Genomic DNA, 8,583 nt, shown 5'->3' on the forward strand with positions numbered 1-8,583 from the left:
TACTAAAGCCAACATAGTGCCGCCGCAGGGCAACTTTACAGTCGGTACCAACTCCACAGGTGAGGGAGATGTATCGTTAAAAATGGAGAGATCAAAAACGTCTATTCCACATGAAAAAGAAGGAAATGAAAAGACATGAGTGTGTGCGAATCGAGATGTTCAATAGCCAGAATGAAGTTCGAAAATTCTACCATCAAACCGATAGTTTTGGTACAGGCATATCCTCCTGCAGAGACAAAGAAGGAACTCTGGCAACAGATACAGATAGTATGCTGGGGATATGAATATATCCGATATTGAGGGCATGAGTATACTGCAATCAGAACGAGGTCCACGTAGCATATACCTGGCTGAAAAACAATAAGGCAGCAGAAGTCCATGCGCTCCCGGCTGCACTGTTTAAAACCGGTGGCGACACGCATAAGCTTGTCTGCGCAATCTGACTGGAAAAAAACACCCCCTATAAATGGAACTTCTGCATACAATGCTGGAAGCAATCGGGCAAGACAGTTTGTGCCAACTATAGAAAGATAAGTCCTCTACCCTGACCGGTTTTGGGTGCCGGGGCACAAAGATATCCTAGGGAATTGTAGTGCAGACTAGCTTGCAAGACTAGGAACTACCTTTTACTCATTCCAGGGTAACTAGAATCTTTGGGTATGCCTCTAGCCACATGTTAGCTAGGTCTTCAGTATCAGGCCCGAAGTGCAACGAATGACAGATGGTCACAGATGAACACTCCAAAATTATGTGGCATAATCTAGACTTGAGGACGTCTTAAGCTGGCTAGAACAGACATCTCAGTCATTGTGTCCATCATGACAGGTTGCCACTAGTAACTCTCCCAGAAGCTGTCGAGGAAAAAGAGATTATAGAATATCAACTGCGTGCGTGTCCCGCACAAGCAGTCAGAAGGAGTTCCACTTTAGGTTCTGATTTTTTAATACCCACCACCATTGGATGGGGTATACTAATCTAGTCATTCCGTTTATAACACTTCGAAATATTCGTCTAAGATCACATCGACGCTCTGAGTACATCTAGCCTTGACCGTCTGTCTGTCGAAATCACCGATCTGTGCCATATTGCAGAAATATTACGAGGGGCTTAACTTAACTCATTGTCCTAAATTTCGGCAACATCGGACAACAACTGCGTCTTTTATTGGCCCAAAACCTTTAATCGAGATATCAGAAGTATGTCGAGGGCTATATGGCAGCTATATCCAAATCTGAACCGATTTGTGCCATATTGCAGAAGTACGTCGAAGGGCTTAACCTAGCTCACTGTCCCAAATTTCTGCGACATCGGACAATAAATGCGCCTTTTATGGGCCCAAAACCATAAATCGAGAGATCGGTCTATATGACAGCTATATCCAAATCTGAACCGATCTGTGCCATATTGCAGAAGTATGTCGACGAGCTTAACTTAACTCACTGTCCCGAATATCGGCGACATCGAACAATAAATGCGCCTTTATGGGCCTAAAACCTTAAATCGAGATATTGGTCTATGTGGCAGCTATACCCTAGTCTGGACCGATCTGGTCCAAATTGTAAAAATATGTAACACTACTCACTACTCCAAATTGCAGCTAAACCGGATAATAAATGTGGCTTTTATTTATTTACTTAACCTGCTTATGGACAAAAAAAAAAGAATCTATGCAAAATTTCAGCTCAATATCTTTATTTTTAAAGACTGTAGCGTGATTTTTGATTTTAATAGACGGACGGACAGATGGACGGACAAGCGGACGGACAGATAGACAGACGGACAGACGGACGGACAGACGGACGGACAGACGAACGGACAGACGAACGGACAGACAGACGGGCGGACGGACAGGCGGACGGACAGACGGACGGACAGGCGGACGGACAGGCGGACGGACAGACGGACGGACAGACGGACGGACAGACGGACGGACAGGCGGACGGACGGACAGGCGGACGGACGGGCGGACTGACGGACGGACAGACGAACGGACAGACGGACGGACAGACGGACGGACAGACTGACGGACAGACGGACAGACGGACAAGCGGACGGACAGATAGACAGACGGACAGACGGACGGACAGACGGACGGACAGACGAACGGACAGACAGACGGGCGGACGGACAGATGGACGGACAGACGGACAGGCGGACGTACAGACGGATGGACAGACGGACAAACGGACGGACGTACAGACGGACGTACAGACGGACGTACAGACGGACGTACAGACGGACGTACAGACGGACGTACAGACGGACGAACATGGTTATATCGTCTTAGATTTTTACGCTGATCAAGAATGTATATTCTTTATGGGGTCGGAAATGGATATTTCGATGCGTTGCCAACGGAATGACAAAATTAATATACGCCCATCCTTCGGTGGTGAGTATAAAAATGGAGAATATTGGGAACTACAGCTTTTAGATGGTCTGCAACTTTAAATATACCTCACTTTATTAGACTTGGTTTTTTTTTATATATCGGTAAAAACTTTATTTTCACCCATTTTGTTCATCATTCAGGCCAATCTTCTATCTAGACCTCTCCCTGCCAATTCATCGTTATGAAACCAGTTAAATTCCATTACCCACTTTGGCTCAAAACCACTGTCTACGACATTTTCAACATGCCAGACATTTGAGAAAGCCATGTGCAGAGAGCTTGAATGCTGTTAACGTGCAATTTACTTTTACTACCAACGAGTGTCAAATAATTTCTATTCCCCGTTTGGTATTTTCAAAACCGCACACAGCCACACCAGCACAAACCCCCAAATGCTGATATGCTCTGTCTCTATATGTATATCTGTTACCAACTTTGATTACTGAAGAAATTCAAGGATGTCTGTTCATCATTCAGTCACGCGGTCATAAAAATACCACAGAATCAAAATTGCACAAAACTAAGAAATATTTTCTTTTGGGGCCATGTGTGCGTCTCTACATTAGCAAATGGCCGTCTGTGCGTTCAGTTCTATTGTATCTGTAGTTGTTATGGTTCGAAATTGTCTCACGCTTTAAGGCTGCCAGTCTCTCCACCTCTACTTTTCATCATCGACTGTCTTCAGCTGACAGTAACTACTTTGGTGCTTTGTTCCTTCCTCACTTCAAATAGCTTAAGTAGACAAAATGCGCGTTAAACCACAGCTGTTACACTTAAGACACCACCAAATATTGCCACGCACACATACAGAAGCACCCATTTACAGCATTCCAGTGCAGACAGACTAGGGACAAAGTCACATATGCATTAAATGTTGTATGATTGTACACAGCCTTGGCCCAGGGAATTGGGTTACAAATGTAATGTTTATGGGATGTTCTTATAGATGTTTAGTTTTCAATCTCGCCACTCCACTTTCAGAGTTGGTCTTGATTAATGCAAGGTTTGGTTTGCTATTTCATGATGATTAGTCTTTTCGGCGACCTATAATGCCAAGTGCTACAGTAAGTGGTCAATAATTGGATTTCTCAGCTAAAATTTATTCAAGCCTCTAGCGCCGGAATCTTGTCAGGTATCTATTTTAAAACATAATGGCAAGCCCATAACTCAAAAGCAAAATTCTTGGCCTTAACAATAAATAATATATGATACTAGCTGGACCAGGCCCGCTCTGCTGCGCTTTCTTTTACTTTATATGGAGCAAAATTTTCCCTCGAATATTTATTTTCTACAATTAAAAAGAGCTTTTAGTGAAATACCATGCTACGAAAATAGTATATCGCTTGACTAACAGTCTGAATCCCATATCTTTATTGGTCTACGAATTTAAGTTTGGATGTAAGGTGTACTCTATTCATAAAATACTTCATTTCAGTCCGATATTCTCACGATGTCTAATTTAGGGGTGTTTTCGGGGGTGAGGTGGTCCCCCAGACTCTTGGCCCCGAAAAAACATTAGCATCGTGCTTTGCTCTCAAATACCATTTATTTAAACCCCTTATTCCCACTGGTTTTGAGGGGGAGTTTACAGGATGAGGCGTCCCCCAAAAACATGGTCCAAAAATTGGTAATCAAATTCGTTTTCTAATCTCAAATACCTTTCATTTGAGCCACATATTGGCATGGTCGAAAAATGTTTAACCTTTGGGGGGTGTTTTGGGGAAGGAGTGATGCCTTAAATACATGGCCCTACATTTGGATATGAAATTCGTATTCTACTCCCAAATACCTTTATTTGAGCCCCATTTTGCGATGGTCAGTAAAAAATTACTGTTTGTGGGGTATTTTTGGAAAGGTGTAGACCCCCCATAAAATTGGTCTCGAAAGAAGGTATTAATTCTTGCTGTACCCCCCCCCCCCCCCCCCATTCTTTTCATTTAAGCCCCACATTGATATGTTCGGTAAATATGCCCGATTTAGGGGTGTTTGGGAGTGGGTGGTCCTCCAATCACTAAGCCCTGAAAATATATCAGCAACGTGCTCTATTCTCATATATTTGATCCCCATATTGCCATTGGCCTCAAAATTGGATATCAATCTCGTTTTCTAATCACCATTCACTTAAACTCCTTATTGAAAAAGCCAGCAAATATGTCCGGTTTGGGGTATGGGCTCTAAATACCATGAATACCGAGCTCCACTGTCTTGAAGACCTAAATTGTCTTGGTGAGCAAATACGTCGTACTTGGGGAGTGTTATGGTGGTGGGACGTCCTCTAGGCAGTTGGTCCGGAATGTTGATGTCAGATACATGGTCTACTTCCAAATACCCTTAATTTTAGCCAAAATTAAGGTAATAGCGGATTTTTCATATAGTCGGCGTTGACAATTTTTTTCACAGCTTGGGACTCTGTAATTGCATTCTTTCTCCTGTCAGTTATCAGCTGTTACTTTTATCTTGCTTTAGAAAAGAAGTGTAAAAAAAGTATATTTGATTAAAGTTCATTCTTAGTTTTATTAAAAATGCATTTACTTTCTCTTAAAAAAACCGCAATTACTTTTTGGGCAACCCAATATATATCAGATTCGTGTTCTACTCTAAAATACCTCTTATTTGAGCCTCATATTGCAATGGTCAGCAAGTACTTCCTATTTGGGTGGTGTTATGGGGATGGGGTGGCCCCATTGACACTTTTCCCGAATACTGACTTCAGATTCGTGCTTTACTTCCGAAGACCTTTCATTTGAGCCCCATATTGCTATGGTCGTAAATTTGACACCTGTGGGGGATATTCTCGGGGATAGGTGGCCCCCTAAACACTTGGTCCCACATTCAAATATCAGATTCGAATTCTACACTCAAATACCTTTTATTTTAGCCCCATATTGCCATGGTGAATAAATAAGTCCTATTTGTGGGGTGTTTTGGGGAAGGGGTGGACCCCCAGAAACTTTGTCCCAAATTTAGATATGAGATTCGTATTTTACTTGCAAATACCTTTCATTTGAATCCCATATTGCCATGGTCGGTAAATATGTCCGATTTAGGGGTGTTTTGGGGCTTGGGGTGGTCCCCCTAGCACTTGGTCCGACAATTGGATATCAGATACGTTTTCGTATCCCAAATACCTTTCATTTGAGTCCCATATTGTCGTTATTGGTGTAAATATATGTTTGGTGGGTTTTAGGGTGGGGCAGCCGCCCTGGGTACCCCATCCGAAATTTGGATAACAAATTTTTATTTTTAGGGTACTATATGAGATCACACAAAATTTTGCTTAAATCGCATAACCCATCTCCGAGATCTGGCGTTCTGAAAATTAAGGTAAGGGGGAGGTTCCGCCCCCCTTCAGATATCAAAAAATATAGTACCCTATTTTCACCACAGGGTCATTATGCATCATCTGTGAAAATTTCAAGAAAATCGGTTCAGCCGTTTCTGAGTCTATAAGGAACACACAAACAAACCTACAAACAAACACAAATTCATTTTTATATATTAGATTTCTAGGAAACCTAGAACAAGTCAAACTAGAACAAGTCAAAAGCTATTAAGTTCGGTCGGGCTAAACCAAATTCGAAAAAAACAGTGAAAATCCACCATTTATGAAACTATATCAAAATATGGTCCAATCAAGGCCGATTTAAGGTCTTTCCCCTATAATACGGTTATGTTTTACTCAAATTTGCTGGATTTGCCCAAATGTCGGTGTTCTAAGTAGCTCACAGCTCTAAAATTCAGCAAAATTGAGTAAAACATAACCCTTTGTTAGGGGAAAGACCTTAAATCGGCAGATCGGACTATATGGCAGCTATATCCAATTATTTTCCGATCTGAAAATTACTCCACAAAGGTTACGAAGGGTCTAACACAGCTCATAGTGCCAAATTAGAGCGAAATTGGTAGATAAAAGCGGCTTCTATGGACCTCTGAGCTGAAATATGGGGGGCTATATTAAAATGTTGTGCGATCTGGACCATATCAAATGCCGATATCAAGGGTTGTAAGACAACTCACTGTTCCAAATTTCATCAAAATTGGGTAATAAAAGCGGCTTCTATGGGCCTAACCCTTAAACCGGGAGATCGGTCTATATGGGGAGTTGTATCACAATATTGTCCGAACTGGTCCATATTCGACCTGGATTTCGAAGGTCTTAAGAACTCTCACTGTGCCATATTTCATCGAAATCAGTAACATATGTGGCTTCTTGGGCCTTAGACCTTTAATCGAGATATCGGACTAAGGGGTCTATATTAAGATATTGTCCAATCTAGACCATATGCTATACGGATATGACCCTCAATATTCGGCTTCTATGGGTAATAAATTCGGCTTCTATGGGTTTTTGACCTATAATTGGAAAATCGTTTTTATAAGGTGGCTATATCAAGAAATTGTCCCATCTTGGAACTTAACCTGCCTATGGCAAAAAAACATTAGCTGTACCAAGATTCAGCTCAAAAGTGATTATACCAGACAGACGGACGGGCGGACCGTTAACTTAAAAACGGACGGGTAGACAGACCAACGGACGGACATGCCTAGATCGTTAAAGCATTTTACGAAATCCGAAAAAGGCTATTTCGATATTTTACAAACAGAATGACAAAGCAAATATACCCTATCCTTTTAGGGGTGGGTACAAAAACACCCTGTATCTAATCGATTAATAAATTGTTTCTTTGCTGATTGTCATAACTTACGATTCACTAAATTAAAACAACTTTCACCTTCGTAAAAGTTTTCGGTGAAAAGACTTAAATTTCATTCAAAGTTAAATCCTAACATTAATAACAAATGCTGTACACCTTTGTTAGCTACCGTGTGTGAGTGTGTGTGTGTGTGTGTGTATATGGATAAAACACGCAAAAGCTATCATAGTCACAGTTGTACATGTTTACATACTTAAACACTCAATCACCATTTATTTAATATCCCCCCTAGACTCGCACCAAGCTCTCACTCGCAGTATTACTCGCACCACACACCTTCATCTGCGGCATTCACACACTGCCATCATAGGCCACGCCATTCGGTATACGTATATATGACATAGACATGGCCGCGGGTGCTATCATTGGTGTTGCCACCACTACAAATGCGAGCAGCTACAAATGGAATTATGTTGCCACAGTAATGTTCGTATGTTCCTCAGTTCGTTCCCGAGAAAATGAAACTCATTTAAATTGCTTGTCTTTTAGTATTTAATTTGATATCATTTTATATGTGAGTAAATAAGTATGTGTGTATGTGTGAGTGCCTTATACAAGTGATTATAAATACAAAAGTGTGTTTTGCATATACACAACAGTTTGTATAACATCATAGCAGGAAGAATTGGGGGACTTTTGTTTGAAGGCCTTATAAAACTAAGATCCAATACTCATTTCAACTTACTCTCTGTCGGTCGGTTCGGTCGGTTCGGATTGTAGATGGGCCAAATCGGTCCATGTTTTGATATAGCTGCCATATAAACCAAATTTGGGTCTTGACTTCTTGAGCCTCTAGAGGGGGCAATTCTCGTCCGATTTGACTGAAATTTTCCACATAGTGTGTATAAACTCAAAGTTTATACTTATTTTTTTATATTCTTATGAAATACTAGTTTTAAAATCATGAATTCGTAGTCAAAAAAAAAAAAAACACACATGAATTGTAACGGTTGGAAAGGCACTGAATTTAACGTAACAAAATACAAATGTCATGAAAATGTACTAAAAAAAAGATACAAATGCCGATACTCGAAGGCTTCTTGGCGGGCTTAAATAGCTAAGCTCGGCCACTTCGTCAGCAGCAGCAATCGAGTCAGCAATAAATTGGTAAAATCACCCCAACTCTTTGTTTTTTACTTTTCCTCCTTTTTTGTACTCCACTCTACGAGCAAACTCTTTTACCTTAGTCTCCTAGTGAGAACTGTGAGTCTGTGATCCCACAAATACAGTCCACAACCAGTTGATGGAACAACTTGGATAACATCCAAACCATCCACAACTCTCATCGCATTGGAACGGCCCCATACGTGCTGGACGTCTCCCCCAATTTAATCATAGTGTTTTGGTATCACCTCCAACAACTGTGTTAAGTATGGTTTAAATCGGTCCATGTTTGGATATAGCTGCCATATAAACCGATCTTGGGTCTTGACTTCTTAAGCCTCTAGCGGGCGCAATTCTTATCCGATTTGACGA

The sequence above is a fragment of the Stomoxys calcitrans genome, chromosome 4 (genome assembly GCF_963082655.1).
Source record: "Stomoxys calcitrans chromosome 4, idStoCalc2.1, whole genome shotgun sequence".
NCBI lineage: Eukaryota > Metazoa > Arthropoda > Insecta > Diptera > Muscidae > Stomoxys > Stomoxys calcitrans.